This window comes from Narcine bancroftii, chromosome 5 (assembly GCF_036971445.1).
Source record: "Narcine bancroftii isolate sNarBan1 chromosome 5, sNarBan1.hap1, whole genome shotgun sequence".
Classification (NCBI taxonomy): domain Eukaryota; kingdom Metazoa; phylum Chordata; class Chondrichthyes; order Torpediniformes; family Narcinidae; genus Narcine; species Narcine bancroftii.
The window spans coordinates 163,598,240-163,615,069 of NC_091473.1; the positions used below are offsets into that span (position 1 = coordinate 163,598,240).

The window sequence follows — 16,830 nt, forward strand, 5'->3', positions numbered from 1 at the left end:
AGTCGGTTCGACGGTGGCAATTGAGGCTGCAACATGACAAGCTGGCAGGCTTGTTGAAAACCCCATTTTGAAGATGGGTTGTGAGTTCTGAGTTCAATCTATTCAAAACCTTTGTAGTCCTTGCAAGAGGAAATGGCTGGCTTGAATGTTTCTTCTGAAATAAGGGAAAAAAGAGGAACTCTAGTGACCTGGAAGAAGAGGTTATCATTTGGAAAACCCATGATGGGGCAAGACACTGAAGTGACTGATCGGAGAAAATCAGTTTGTGTGTGTATAACGAGTAACAAATCTCCCTTTGAAACCAACAAGAATCTTCCTGAGCGGTAACCATGTACCTTTCAGCACCAGAGCCTGGTGAAAATTCATAAATGGTCAATTCTGTGCACAGTATAAGAATTGCCTGATACTGGTGAACTTGGAGAAGTAAATGATTGGACTATTAAACAAAGAACCTTCCTGAACATATACATGTACGCTTATAATTAGAAGAGGGTTAATAGTAATAAGTTAGAGTTTGATCCTGTTTTCATGTTTAAAGATAATTAAAAGCAGCTTTTGTTTAAATAACCATTTGTCTTGGTGAATTTCTATTGCTGCTGCGTTTTGGGGTCCTCTGGACTCGTAACTATATATATAATATATATATATATATATATATATATATATATATACACAAATACACACACACACACAAACACACACAACATATATACTTTATTTTTTATACCTTTATTAACCATATAACCATATAACAGTTAACGGCGTGGAAAAAGACCATGTCGGCCCTTCAAGTCCATGCCGGTTCACTTGCCAATGCCCTGGGGCAGAGTTAGTCCCAACAGTGTTTACATAGGATGGCGGTCACTTCCGTGAATCCTTGGCAGGCTGCAGGAGTCTTCGTGGAGTGCCCAGCGACGGGGGTCTGTGTGGTGGCTTTGGTGCTGGTTGATACTGCAACACCCCACCCTCACTCTTGGCCCTTGTTTGAATCATCTCCCTCATTTTTTGGTTTTCTCTTGTCTGCCTCAGTCTTCTCAAATTTCAACCGCAGTCTGTGAAGATCTCCTAATTAGTTTGAGCAGTCCTTCAGTACCCAACCAGGTTCTATATATTGTCTGGATCCGCTGTTTCGAATATGTATGCATGGATGTGGTTTTAAAATTCTTAAATAAAATGTTAAAAAAATAAATTAAATTATATGGATAGTTGCACAAACTTAATAAAACATTCAGTATATCAAAAACATACATAAATTGTAAATCATATGCATAATTCAAATTTCAAATGATATATTTTTTTAAAAACTGGTTCCTTTAAATTCACATATGATAATTGAACATATAATCAAGGTTCAGGAAACTTTTGTAGAATTTTGTTGGATTTTTTTTGAAGAAATATTACAAAGATTCATAAACATTAAATGAGATGTAATGATCACATGGAAAGCATATCTGGGTAACTTTGATACTCCATCAATGGGGGAAATTAATGAGGAAGAAAATTGTAAAACTGTAGACATTTTAAAATTACAAAATATGCTTATTTATGTATTATCAGCCAATTGGGGAAAAGAACACCAGTAATTTTCATTCGAAGTTAATTACAAAGATGGTGAGTTTAAAACTATTTAGTGTGATGGCTATTTTGAGCAATTCAATAACTTTACATTTTGTGAATTCAGTTACATGCTATTGATCATTTATCCTCCATTGAGATCCTCTGACTTGCTGTTCACCCCTTTAAGCTGTATTAATGGTTCAGCTACAGAAAAAGATGAAAAGTATCTGTAATTAGTTATGGAAATTGTTCAAAACTAGGAACAACAGGACAACCAACATTCCATGTTCTGCTCACCAAAAATGACTTATTTCACTTGAACTTTTAAGGGTTGTGTTGTTACTTTAATTGTTTCACTGAACATAGACATCAATAGAAAGGTCAATGCTCTATGACCATATCCCTTGAATGGAAAGGCCAGAGGTTAGACGAGTGTCAACAAATTAAAGTGTGCCTGGAATCATATGGACTACACCAAGAAAGCAGAGCAGAGATTCGTGAAATAACTGGGGTTTTTAGCGTTTGATTGGGTCAAATGATTGATTTCAGTTTTATAGTCATAAACTGTTGTATCGGATTTGAACTTATGTCCTCTGGATTATCGTGCTATTGCTTTTAAATACCACTGGCACATCCTACTCTTCCCAGACATGCTTCAGAATGATTTAATACTCACCATATTTTGGGAAATTATTTCAGCATAAACCTGCTGACCAGAAAGAGTGGAGTTCATATTCTTACTTTTGTTCAATTGTATTTATTTGCAAATTGCCCTCAAATGAAATTGGATCAGAGAATCACTACTCCCCTGCTTTTCCCCATAGGCAGATCATAACAATTTATATACAATTTAAGATGCCTTCAGAGCAATTGTTACAGAGACTTGTGTTGATATTTCCAGAAGTGCTCATGTATGTCAGAATGTGAAAACTACGTGTATAGCCAGCAACAAAGTGCTGCTATCTTCTGTCCTTTCTACAAACTGTTCCCTTCTGCTGATTTTGTAGTCCAATTTTCTGTCCAAAAATGACTCGTTTTTACTGATTTGATTGGGTGGAGACCTGGGATTACTGTTTGCAGGCAGTTCCCTCATCGCTCAACTGTTCAAAGTTCCAGGTCACATAGCTCCTAATTACAAATTGCCTTGATATAAACACTTCATCACTGGTAAGTGCTTTTGACTGGTGAAGCCTTCAGGTTTAGAATTTTCAGTCAAACTCACTCAGCCTCTCTAGCTCCATGATATCTTTTTAAGACTCCTTAAATCTTTCCTCTTTACCCATATTTGGACATCCTTATGGTTTCATATGAATTGATCAAAAGTAACCAGATGTCTGACAATGACAAATTTGCATTGTTTTTTTTAATAATTTTTTTTATTTTTCACACTGTGAACCATATCAACCAAAATATATACAAACGTTTCTCATTAAATATACACAGTGGCATTTTCTCCCTTTTTCCCCCCCTACCCTCCCTCCCCCTCCAAAACCAATAAATATTCAACATATGCAATACAATAAAACCATAAAAAAATGAAAAATAAACAAGAAAATTCTGTGTTCTACTTTTACACACTGAATCAAGTAGTTTTGTCTTCATATCATTTTAGGGCGTGGAGGTCCGAGGCAAGCCCTCTCTGTTATGTTCCATGTACGGTTCCCAAATTTGTTCAAATAATGTGACTTTATTTTTTAAATTGTATGTTATTTTTTCCAATGGAATACATTTATTCATTTCCATGTACCATTGTTGTATTCTCAGGCTCTCTTCCATTTTCCAAGTTGACATTATACATTTTTTTGCTACTGCTAAGGCTATCATAATAAATCTTCTTTGCGCTTTATCCAATTTGAGGCCTAATTCCTTACTTCTTATGTTACTTAGAAGAAAGATCTCTGGATTTTTGGCATGTTATTTTTTGTGATTTTATTTAATATCTGATTTAGATCTTCCCAAAGCATATTCACTTTCGTACATGGCCAAATTGTATGTACTGTTGTTCCCCTTTCCTTCTTACAGCGAAAACATCTACCTGATAATGATGGATCTCATTCTTTTAAATTTTGAGGTGTGATATATAACCTGTGTAACCAATTATACTGTATCATGTGTAACCTTGTGTTTATTGTATTCTTCATAGTTCCAGAACATAACTTTTCCCATGCTTCATTTTTTTTATCTTTATATTTAAATCCTTTTCCCACTTTTGTTCAACCCTTAAACCCTTAAAATGACTTATTTCGTCATTTTCCTTATCTTGCAGCTTTATGAACATGTTCATTATAAATCTTTTTATTATCATTGTTTCTGTAATCACATATTCAAAGCTGCGTCCTTCTGGTAATCTCAGTCTGCTTCCCAATTTATCTTTTAAGTAGGCTTTCAGTTGATAGTATGCAAACATTGTACCATGAGTTATTCCATATTTGTACTTCATTTGTTCAAATGTTAATAAATTATTTCCCAAAAAACAACTTTCTATTCTTTAAATTCCTTTTCTCTCCCATTCTCGAAAGGAAAGGTTATCTATTGTAAAAGGGATTAGTGGGTTTTGTGTCAATAACAATTTTGGTATTTGGTAATTCATTTTTTCCTTTCTAAGTGGATCTTCTTCCATATATTAAGTAAATGATGCAATACTGGTGAGCTTTTATATTGCACCAGCTTTTCATCCCACTTATAAAGTATATGTTCCGGTACCTTCTCCCCTATTTTATCTAGCTCTATCTTAGTCCAGTCTGGTTTTTCCCTTGTCTGATAAAAATCTGATAAATAGCTTAATTGTGCAGTTCTATAATAATTTTTAAAGTTTGGTAACTGCAAACCACCTTGGTTATACCGATCTGTTAATTTATCTAACGCTACCTTCGGTTTCCCCCCTTTCCACAAGAATTTCCTTATAATTCTCTTTAGTTCATTACCGAATTTCTCTGTTAAGGGAATTGGTTACGCTTGAAATAAGTATTGTATCTTGGGAAAAAAATCATTTTAATGCAATTTACCCTCTCTATCAACATTAGCGATTCTTTCCAATGTTCTAAATCTTCCTGCAATTTCTTTATTAGTGGCTGATAATTTAGTTTGTACAAGTGGCTTAAGTTATTATCTAACCTGATACCAAGGTATCTGATTTCTTATGTTTGCCATTTAAATGGTGATTCTTTTTGAATTTCTGTATAATCCGCATTACTCATTGGCACCACTTCACTTTTATTTGCGTTCATCTTGTACCACGATTTTTCTCCAAATTCCTTCAATTTCTTATGTAGTTCTTTTATTGATATTTCTGGTTCTGTTAAGTATGCTATGATGTCATCTGCAAATAAACTGATTTTATACTCCTTCTCCTTTATTTTTATCCATTTTATTTTATTTTCTGTTCTTATCAGTTCTGCCAATGGTTCTATTGCTAAAGTGAACAGTGAGGGGGATAATGGACATTCCTGCCTAGTTGACCTACTTAATTTAAATTGGTTTGATACATATCCATTTACTGTCACTTTCGCCAATGTTCCATTATATAATGCTTTAATCCAATTAATATATTTTTCTTGTAGGTTGAACCTCTGTAATACTTTAAATAAATAATTCCACTCTACCCCGTCAAAGGCTTTTTCTGCATCTAAAGTAACGGCCACTGTTGGCATCTTATTTCCTTGAACTGCATGAATTAAATTAACAAATTTACAGACATTATCCGCTGTTCATCTTTTCTTAATAAATCCAGTTTGATCCTGTTTTACTATTTTTCATACACCATTGGCCAATCTGTTTGCTAATAATTTTACTATTATCTTATCATCTGAATTAAGTAGAGATATTGGTCTATATGATGCTGGTGTTAGTGGATCCTTCCCTGTCTTTGGTATTATTGTAATTATTGCTGTCATACATGAATCTGGCAAGTTTTGTGTTTCTTCTATCTGGTTCATTACTTCCATGAGAGGAGTAACTCTTTAAATGCTTTATAGAATTCTATTGGGAATCCATCCTCTCCAGGCATTTTATTATTCGGAAGCTTTTTTAATATATCTTGTACTTCCTCTATTTCAAATGGTTTCATTCGTTTGTTTTGTTCCCCTTTTTGCAATTTCGGCAGTTCAATTTTAGCTAAAAACTCATATTTTATCATCTTTCCTCTTATTTTCAGTTTGGTATAATTGTTCATAAAATTCCTTAAAGTTCTCATTAATCTCTATTGGGTTATATATAATTTGTTTGTCCTTTTTCCTTGATGCCAATACCGTTCTTTTAGCTTGTTCTGTTTTAAGTTGCCAGGCTAATATTTTGTGTGTTTTTTCTCCTAGTTCATAATACTTTTGCTTTATTTTCATTATGTTCTTCTCTACCTTATACGTTTGTAATGTTTTGTATTTTATTTTTTGTCCGTCAATTCTCTTCTTTTTGTTATATTATCCCTTGTTGCTAGTTCCTTTTCTGTACTTACTATCTCCATTTCCAACTGTTCTATTTCCAAATTGTAGTCCTTTTTACTCGAGATGGCAGAGGCCGACAGCATCGAATCCACGCTCTTGAAGATCCAACTGCGCTGGGTAGGTCACGTCTCCAGAATGGAGGACCATCACCTTCCCAAGATCGTGTTATATGGCGAGCTCTCCACTGGCCATCGTGTCAGAGGTGCACCAAAGAAGAGGTACAAGGACTGCCTAAAGAAATCTCTTGGTGCCTGCCACATTGACCACCGCCAGTGGGCTGATATCGCTTCAAACCGTGCATCTTGGCGCCTCACAGTTCGGCGGGCAGCACCCTCCTTTGAAGAAGACCGCAGAGCCCACCTCACTGACAAAAGACAAAGGATGAAAAACCCAACACCCAACCCCAACCAACAAATTTTCCGCTGCAACCGTGTCTACCTGTCCCGCATCGGACTTGTCAGCCACAAACGAGCCTGCGGCTGACGTGGACATTTACCCCCTCCATAAATCTTCGTCCGTGAAGCCAAGCCAAAGAAAGAAAAAAAAGAATTTATTTCAAAGTACATTTTAATTTGGCGTTCAATAAACTCTCTAAATTCCTTTTCCTTAAGAGAATGGGAGAGAAAAGGGATTAAAAGAATAGAAAATTGTTTTTTGGGAAATAATTTATTATCTTTTGAACAAATGAAGTACAAATATGGAATAACTCACGGTACAATGTTTGCATACTATCAACTGAAAGCCTACTTAAAGGATAAATTGGGGAGCAGGCTGAGGTTACCAGAAGGAAGCAGCTTTGAATATGTGATTACAGACACAATGATAATTAAAAGATTTATAACAAACATGTACATCAAGCTGCAAGAGAAAGAGAATGATGAAATAAGCTGTAAACCCAAACAAAAGTGGGAACAAGATCTAATCATAAAGATAAAAAATGAAATATTGGAAAAGCTATGCTCCGGAACTATGAGAAATACAATAAACGCGAGGTTACGCATGATACAATATAATTGGTTACACAGGCTATATATATCACGCCCCAAAAGTTAAATAAATGGGACCCAACAGTATCAGATAGATGTTTTCTCTGTATGAAGGAAACGGGAACAACAGTACATGCAATTTGGGCATGTGAGAAAGTGAAAAAATTTTGAGAAGATCTATAACCATATAACCATATAACCACTTACAGCACAGAACAGGCCAGTTCGGCCCTACTAGTCCATGCCGTAGCAAATCCCCACCCTCCTAGTCCCACTGACCAGCACCCGGTCCATACCCCTCTAGTCCCCTCCTATCCATGTAACGATCCAGTCTTTCCTTAAATGTAACCAATGATCCCACCTCGACCACGTCTGCCGGAAGCTCATTCCACATCCCCATCACCCTCTGCGTAAAGAAATTTCCCCTCATGTTCCCCTTATAATTTTCCCCCTTCAATCTTAAACCATGTCCTCTAGTTTGAATCTCCCCCTTTCTTAATTGAAAAAGCCTATCCACATTTACTCTGTCTGTCCCTGTCTAAATTAGGTATTAAATAAAATTACAAAAAGCAACATACCAAAAAATCGAGAGATCTTTCATCTAAGTAATATAAGTAAAGAATTAAGCCTCAAATTGGATGAAGCACAAAAAAGATTTATTATGATAGCCTAAGCTGTCTTTCACTGATTCCATTTAATTTGGTTATGTATTCCATTAATATTTATAGTCATATAGTTCAACATGGCCATCTCATATTATGTTAACACCTCATTTCCGCGTCCTCACTACCACCTTCCCCCTTTTCCCCATTTTCATCTCTCAATTTTCCCTTTTTGAACTCAATGTATGACAACACTTTAAAACATAAAATACTTCAACAACTCCCACATCTAAAATTCCCTTAACCCCAAATGTCCCCCCCCTCTGAGTTGCCCCTTGTCCCTTGCCGGGCAACCACAGCCCCCTCTCCATTTGGATTGCGAACCTGCTTGCAAGCGTCAATTGATTTCGCAGTGACGGTTATTCTCTCCCACCCAACCCCCTCCAGAAAAGAATTTTATCTTCACATATAACAAAGCTCGCCCTCTTCCTCCCCCCTTACTTCCTTTCTTCCCTATCTTTCCCTTCTATAGTTCTTACTTATACATTATTTTTTCATCTTTATATGTAATTTGTCGTCATTCTTCGTCCTTGTTACATCTCTTAATTTCTCCTTCTGTCCTGCAGGCGTTCTGCAAATTCTCGTGCTTCCTCCGGATCCGAGAACAGTCTGTTTTGCTCCCCCTTGATAAATATTTTAAGCATAGTGGGATATCTTAACATAAATTTCTAGCCTTTTTTCCATAGGATCGATTTTGCTGTGTTTAACTTCTTCCTCTTCTTTAGCAGTTCAAAACTTATGTCTGGGTAAAAAAATATTTTTTGACCCTTGTATTCGAATGGCTTTTTGTCTTCTCTAATTTTATTCCTTGCTCTCTCCAGTATGTTTTGTCTTGTCGTGTATCTCAGAAATTTTACTAAAACGGATCTTGGTTTTTGTTGTGTCTGTGGTTTCGGGGCTAGTGTTCTGTGTGCCCTTTCTATTTCCATTCCTTCCTGTATTTCTGGCATTCCCAGGACCTTTGGGATCCATTCTTTTATAGATTCTTTCATATTTTTGCCTTCTTCATCTTCCTTTAGGCCCACTATCTTTGTGTTGTTTCGTCTATTATAATTTTCCATTATATCCATCTTCTGAGCTAACAGCTCTTGTGACTCTTTAACTTTTTTGTCACTGTCTTCCAATTTTCTTCTTAAGTCGTTAACTTCCATTTCTACAGCCATTTCTTGTTCTTCCACATTTTTTAATCTTTTCCCTATTTCTGTCATGACCAGCTCTATTCTACTCACTTTTTCTTCTGTACTTTTCATTTCACTAAATTCTAATGTCAACCATTCTTTTAATGCTCTCATTTGTTCTTGAAAACAAACTTTATCTATATTCTGTCCATCTGTTTTACCTTCTATTTCTCTGTGCAGAGCTTGGTCTTCTTCTTCCTCTTCTTCTGTGTCTGTACCTGTGTTTGTGTCTTCTACTTCTCTTCCTTGTATCTGTGTCTCTTTTGACTTTCTTGTTGAACTGCTTGCCTCACTTTGCTGGGCGACTTCTTGCACAGCTTCTTGCTGTTGGTCCACTTCTTCTGGGCTAGTCATCTGTTGGGCCTCCTGTTGCTGTTCTTCTTTCCTATCACTCCTTTTCCTGTCGCTTTCCTCTTCTTCCAGCTGAGAGCCCTGCTGTTGGGCATCCCTCAGCTGTCGGTGTTTTCTTTTTGTTTGGTTTGCGCATTGCATGCTTCTTTTTGGCTCAGAGAGCCATTTTTGCAGTCTAGCGGTCGGGAGGTTGCGACTCTGCGGGGTCGTCACCATCCTTGGGGAGCGGGCTCTTTTCTCCATGATGGCTCCCTGTTTCTTCATGCAGGCAAGGCCTTCTCCTTTCTCTTCCCGCATCTTTTCTTCTTTTTTTCCCGTTGTTTTTAATTTTTCCTTCTTGGGTGCCATTTTCTTTCTTTTCTCCACAACTTTATCTTTTATTTGTTGTGTTTTGTGTTTCTTGAACTTGTATTTTCTTCACTTTATTTCTTCTTTTCTGGAGAGGGCTGGTATTTTCCTACTGGCCACTTCTACATCACGTGATTCCTCGCTTATCTTGGTTTTTGGTGTGTCTGCGGTTTCGCAGCTAGTGCTCTGTGTGCCCTTTCTATTTCCATTTCTTCCTGCATTTCTTTCATTCCCAGGACTTTATGGATCAATTCTTTTATTAATTCCTTCATATCTGTGCCTTATTCACCTTCCTTCAGGCCCACTATTTTTATGTTGTTTCGTCGACAATAATTTTCCAACATATCAATTTTCTGAGATAACAACTTGTGTCTCTTTAATTTTTTTATCACTTTCTTCTAATTTTCCTCTTAAGTTGTTTACTTCCATTTCTACAGCCGTTTCTCATTCTTCCACATTTTTTACTCTTTTCCCTATTTCTGTCATGACTAGTTCTAATCTTTGCATTTTATCTTCTGTTCTTTTCATTTTTCTTTTAATTGCACTAAATTCTAATGTTCTTCATAAAAAGCTTTATCTATATTCTGTCCATCTGTTTGACCTTCTATTTCACTGTGAAGATCTTGGTCTTCTTCTGTGTCTGTACCTGTGTCTGTGTCTTCTTCTCTTCTTTGTATCTGTATCTCTTCTGATTTTCCTGATGAGTTGCTAGTATCACTTTGTTAGGTCTCTTGCTGGGCCTCTTGCTGTTGGTCCTTCCCTTCTGGGCTGCTCATCTGTCAGGCCTCCTGCTGCTGCTCCTCTTGCCGTTCACCCCGTTGACTTTCCTCCTCTCCTGGTACCTCACTCCCTCTCCCGCCGGCTTCCTCATCTTGCAGCTGAGAGCCCTGGTGTCAGGCATCCCTCAGCTGGTTGCGGCATGGTTGCCCGCTCGTTGGCTGAGCCCCCCTCCCGTCAGTGTTTTCTTTTACCTTTGATTGCGCACTGCGTACTTTTGTTTGGCTCAGAAAGCCATTTTTGCAGTCCACCGGTCAGGGGGTCGTGACTCCACAGGGCCAGCACCAACCTCAGAGAATGGACATTCTTCACCACCATGGCTCTCTGTTCCTTCGTGCAGGTAAGGCCTTCTCTTTCTTTTCCAGTGACTTTTCTTCTTTTTTTCTCTTTGGTTTTACTTTTTCCTTCTTGGGTGCCATCTTCTTTCTCTTCTCTGCAACTTTACCTTCTATTTCTTATATTTTATATTTGTTGATCTTTGTCTTTTCTTGACATTTTTTCTTTTTTCTGGAGAGGGCTGGTTTTACCCTACTCCATCACGTGACTCCCTACAAATTTGAATTGTTGATGTAGGAATCAATTTCAGAAATATTGGGTGATTTGAGTTTTGCTGTTTGATGATGGAAATCTATACCAGTGAATTGTTTTCTGAAAATCTGGAGTCCTGTGGGAGTTGACCTATGACAGAGAGAGTGGAGCTGTGCTCCAGAGAGGGAGATTGGAAAGCACATGATAATGTTATAGAATGTGTGTATATTAGATCTTTTGTATAATAAAGCAAAGCTTCTTGAGAAGCTCCAGACCATTATTCAAGATTCCTTTATTGGCAGGACATGTAATATTACACGAAATTGCCTTCAAACTACTAGGAGTCACCATTAGTGTCACCTGGCACCTTGCTGCAAAAGAAAAAGTGAAGCAAAAGAAAATCTCTTCAGAGTCAGAATGTCCATGGATTCGCCTCCAGTACTCACAGACTCCTGTTCGATCCATCAGGAACCTGAGCTCCAGATCTCAACCACCGACGTAATCACGAAGTCTCGAGAGCTTGAGACCATTTTTTCCCTAGCTCCCTCTTGAATCCCGGCTCCGATACCTGGTTGTCATGAGCCAGTCTTCAGTAGCCCACAGCCTGTGAGGGTCCCCCAACCCCAAGTTGTCTTCAGCCTGTTTGGGTCTTTCAGCAGCTGAGCTCTTTGCTAGTCCGCCATTCTGATCACTGCCCTGTAGAGTCGTCTCCTGTGCATCTCCTTCTGGCATTCTCCCCATTTCTGGTGACCTGCGCCCATCCGGTGCTCCCTGGAATCTGCAATTCCCCATGGCCACTGCCAAGCTCAGGCACTGCATCTTGGGCACAGATGATAGTTGCAAGATTTTAGTTTATAAACACCATTGACTCCTCCAACAGGCTGTTTAATGCCTGAACAGAGATGCTTTCATTAGGACCAGGTGGTTAACCTGTCGGAGCAGCGCTGTGTCTTAGCTCTCTGCTCTCCCAGGTCCATTGTGTTACAGCATCTCCAGCAGCACCAGCATTTTATTATGTATTATTTGTTAAAACCAGCGTTGTCTCCGCTCCATCCTCAACATTCATTGGAGCGCTTTCATCCCTAACGTCGAAGTACTCGAGATGGCAGAGGTCGACACCATCGAGTCCACGCTGCTGAAGATCCAGCTGCGCTGGGTTGGTCACGTCTCCAGAATGGAGGACCATTGCCTTCCCAAGATCGTGTTATGTGGCGAGCTCTCCACTGGCCACCGTGACAGAGGTGCACCAAAGAAAAGGTACAAGGACTGCCTAAAGAAATCTCTTGGTGCCTGCCACATTGACCACTGCCACTGGGCTGATATCGCCTCAAACCGTGCATCTTGGCGCCTCACAGTTTGGCGGGCAGCAACCTCCTTTGAAGAAGTCCGCAGAGCCCACCTCACTGACAAAAGGCAAAGGAGGAAAAACCCAACACCCAACCCCAACCAACCAATTTTCCCCTGCAACCGCTGCAACCGTGTCTGCCTGTCCCGCATCGGACTTGTCAGCCGCAAACGAGCCTGCAGCTGACGTGGACATTTACCCCCTCCATAAATCTTCGTCCGCGAAGCCAAGCCAAAGAAAAGAAAAGAAAGAAGAAAAATTTGTTAATGGTGACTGATGATTTTGATACAAAATTAGTTAGAATCAATGAATGCCAACTGGAGGAACAGCCATTATGACTGTAGGGTTAATGTTCTGTAGAGAATGTCAGATGTAGGATCCCTTGGAGACTCCATGCCTCCCTGATGCCAACTGAGGTGTAGCTCCTAAGAGACTGTGTTGAGGAACTGGAGCTGCAGCTTGATGACCTACGGCTCATTAGAGAGAGTAAGAAAATTATAAAGTGGAGGCACAGGGAGTATGTAGAGATCACCTCTATGGCCATCCCCCTCAGCAACCAGCTTATAGTGTTAAGGAGGATGACCTGAGAGTGGGTGATCATCGTGACCTGAGAGTGGGTGATCATCGTGACCAGTTCTCTGGCACTGAGCTCTGTAGTGGAGAGGGCGAAAAGGCATGTGATTCTGATAGGAGATTCCACTGTGAGAACAAGCAAGAGATTCTGTGCACCCTTTAACGGCACCCAGATGGTGTGTTGCCTTCCTGGTACCAGGGTAGAGGATGTCTCCAATTGGGTCCAGAACATTTTGAGGGGAGAGGGCAAACAGCTAGAAATCTCAGTTCATGGTGGTACCAACTGACATAGGTAAGTTATGTGAGGAGATCCTGAAGAGACATTAGAGGGAATTAGGGAGGAAGCTGAGAAGCAGAACCTCCAGGGTGGTAGTCTCTGGATTATAGCCTGTACCACATGCTAGTGAGGGAAAAAATAGTGAGATCAGGCAGTAAAATGAGTGGCTGACAAACCGGTGCAAAGTGCAGGGCTTCAGATTTTTGAATCATTGGGATCTCTTTTGGGGAAGGTATGACCTATACAAAAGAGATGGGCGACACCTGAACCCAGAGGGGACCAATATCCTGGCAGGCAGGTTTAATCTTGCTGTTCGGTAGGGTTTAACCTAATTTGACAGAGTGGCAGAAGGGGGAAACAGTAATAAAGCAAAGTTTTCAGCAAGGATGACAGGCAGACGACAAGACAGAATAATAGCTGGAGGGATGACAGAGACACATTCAAAAACTTGTTTGAAGGTTTATACATAAATGCATGCAGCATTAGAAACAAGGTGGATGATTTTGCTGTCCAGCCACAGGTTGGAGGATATGATGTGGCCATTACTGAGGTGTGGCTAAAGGATGGATGTCATTTGGAGTTGAACGTCCAAGGAAACACGGTGTATTGGAAGGATAGGCAGGTAGGCCGAGAGGGGTGGCGTGGCTCTGCTGGTAAGCAACAATATTAAATCATTGGAAAGAAGTGACATAGGATCAGAAGTGGTAGAATCCTTATGGGTTGAGTTAAGAAATGGTAAAGGTAAAAAGACACTAATAGCAGTTTCATACAGGTCCTCAAATAGCAACCAGAATGTGGATTACAAAATACAACTAGAAATAGATAAGGCATATCAGAAAGACAGCGTTACTATAATCATGGGGGATTTTAACGTGAAAGTTGATTTGGGAAAGTCGGGTCTGTACGGGATCTCTGGAGAGAGAGTTTGTGGAATGCCTACGGGATGGCTTTTTGGAGCAACTTATTGATGAGCCCATCAGGGGATCGGCTGTTCTGGATTGGGGGTTGTGTAATGAACCAGAGGTGATTCGAGAGCCTAAGGTAAAGGAATCCTTAGGTGATGGTGATCTGATTCTCCAACTGAGTTCATTCTGAACTGAAAAAGAGAGACTGAAGTCTGATGTGTCGGTATTTCAGTGGAGTGAAGGAAATTACAGTCGTATGAGAGAGGAACTGGCAAAAAGTTGATTGGAAAAGCCACAATGGTGGGAGTTTCTGTGAGAAATGAGAAGAGTTCAGGACAGGCACGTACCAAAAGGAAAGATATATGTGAAAATGAGACAATTGTGGCCGACGATGGAAGTTAAAGCCAAAGTCAATGCGAAAGAGAAGGGCAGACAAGGAAACAAAAATGAGTGGGAAAATAGAGGACTGGGAAACGATTAAAAACTTAGAGAAGATAACTAAGAAGGTAATTAAGAAGAAAAAGAGGAATTGATGAAATGAAATTAGCAAATAATATCAAAGAGGATATTAAAAGCTTTTTTAAATATAAAAAGAGTAAAAGAGTGACCAAAGTAGACATCGGACTGATAGAAAATGATGCTCGATAAATTGTAATGGGAGGCAAAGAGATGACAGAGGAACAGAATTAATATTTTGGATCACTCTTGACTCTGGAAGATGTTAGTGACATACTGGACTCTCACCACTCTCTCAGAAGAGAAGTGAGTGCAGACAAATTCATGAGAGTGAAGGTACTTGGGAAACTAAATGGTCTAAGGGTAGATAAGTCTCCTGGACTGGATGGAATGCACTCTCTGATTTTGAAGGAGGTGGCTGTAGAGATTGTGGAGGCATTGGTATTGATCTTCCAGGAATCAGTGGATTCTTTCAGTGGACTGGAGAATCGCGCGAATATCACTCTGCTGTTTCAGAAGGGAGTGAGGCAGCAGAAAGGAAATTATAGACTATTAACCTGATGTTGGTATTTGAGAAGCTGTTTGAGTCTATTGAGAAGGATGAAGTGACAGAATAAAACTGTACAGAAATGCCGGTGGAACTCAGCAGTGTCCATAGGAGATAAAGATACATTGCTGATGCTTCAGACCTGATGCCTTCTTTAAGGAATAAGCAAAGATCAGGAATGCTCAGAATACAGACAGTGCTGGGTGAGGGAGGAGTCCAGACCAACAAAAAGTGTTAATTGGAAATGATAAGAGGAGAAGTGAGAATTGATTTTGGCTCCATAAAAGGAGAGAGAGCGAAAAGGGAAAGACAGAGCTAGAGGAAGACGACGGGTGACGAAGGGGTGGGCTGGGTGTTTAACAAAAGCAAGAGAAGTCAATGTTAGTGCCATCTGGTTGGAGGGTGCCCAGATGGAAGATGAGGTGTTGTTTCTCCAATTTGGAGGTGGTCTGGCAATGCATTAGACCATGGATGGACATGTCAGCAAGGGAATGGGATGGGGAATTGAAATAGGTGGCCACTGAGAGTTCCATGCCATTGCAGTGGACAGAGCTGAAGTGCTAAACAAAGCGATCTCCCAATCTGCATCTAGATTCTCCGATGTAGAGGATTCCACAACGGGAGCACCAGATGCAGTAGATGACCCTTGCAGATTCACAAGTGAAGTATTGCTTCACTTGGAAGGACTGTTTGGGGCTCTGAACGTTGGTGAAAATGAACTACCAATGGGCCGATTAGTGGGGAGGGAGGAATGGACAAGGGAGTCCACCGGAGAATGATCCCTACGAAGGGAGGAGAGAGGAATATGTGTCTCGTGGTGGGATCATATAGTTAAAAAAAGGTAAAGGTTTCATTATTGTCATGTAATACCATATTTAGAATGTAACATACATGAAATTCTTTAACTTTTGTCTACCGTAAGGCAGAGAGTCACTTCTTTGTCCAGCGCCCCTCACAGAAACCTACAGTGCTTGGTGTCCCAGGAGATAGATGATGGAAATGGTGGAGCAGAATATGTTGAATGCGGAGACTGGTGGGATGGTAAGTGAGGACAAGGGAAATCCTGTCCTTGTTGCGCTTGGAGGACGAAGGGGGCCAGGGCAGATGTGCAGGTAATGGAGGATATTGGATGAGGGCCGAGTTGATAGTGGTAGAGGGAAGGCCGTGTGTTTGAAGAAAGAGAACATCTCTGATGAACTGGCATGGAAGACCTCATCCTGGGAGCAGATGAGATGGAGGAATTGAGAGAATGGAATGGAATCTTTATAAGGGACAGGGTGTGAAGAGGTGTAGTTGAGGTAGCTGTGGGAGTTGATGTCTGTTGAGTGAGATGAAGACAGTTCGAAGAAATTGAGAGTATTCCTAGAGATGGGACAATTGAGTTTGAGGTTGAGGTGGAAGTTGGCAGCAAAGTGGAGCTCATCATAGGTGCATATGGCAGCACTAAAGTAGTCATCGATGTAATGGAGGAAGGGTTGAGGGGCCTTGCCTTTGTAGGTGCAGCATAGATTGCTCCACGTAGCCAACAAAAAGGCAGGCATAGCTGGGGCCCATGCGGGTATCCGTGGCTAACCCTTTGACCTGGGGAACTAGGGATGAGTCAAATAAGAAGTGATTGAGGGTGAGGACAGGTCCTTCCAGGTGGAGTAGGGTGGTGGTGGAGGGGACTGGTTGGGTCTTTTGTCCAAAAAGAAACAAAGGACTTTGAGGCCTTCAGTATAAGGGATGGAGGTGTGTAGTGATTGGATGTCCATGGAAAACATGAGACTATAGAGTTCAGGTAACTGGAAGTATTTGGAGGGTAGGTGGGGAGGGAGTGGACCAGGGGGAAAAAACAGAGTTGAGATAAGCAGAAATGAATTTGTTGGGGCAGGAGCAACCGGGCATGGTGGGTATGCCGG

The 16,830-nt window shown here is 40.2% G+C and overlaps 1 long non-coding RNA gene across 1 annotated transcript in view; it reads right to left on the reverse strand.

Moving 5' to 3' along the window:
* Nucleotides 1-730: 730 nt before the first annotated feature.
* LOC138764123 (uncharacterized) overlaps nucleotides 731-16,830 on the reverse strand; it is a 67,909-nt gene continuing 51,809 nt past the window's right edge. Inside the window, exon 4 of the long non-coding RNA XR_011357992.1 lies at nucleotides 731-1,163. This is a non-coding gene — a long non-coding RNA (uncharacterized lncRNA). The remainder of the gene's footprint in view (nucleotides 1,164-16,830) is intronic.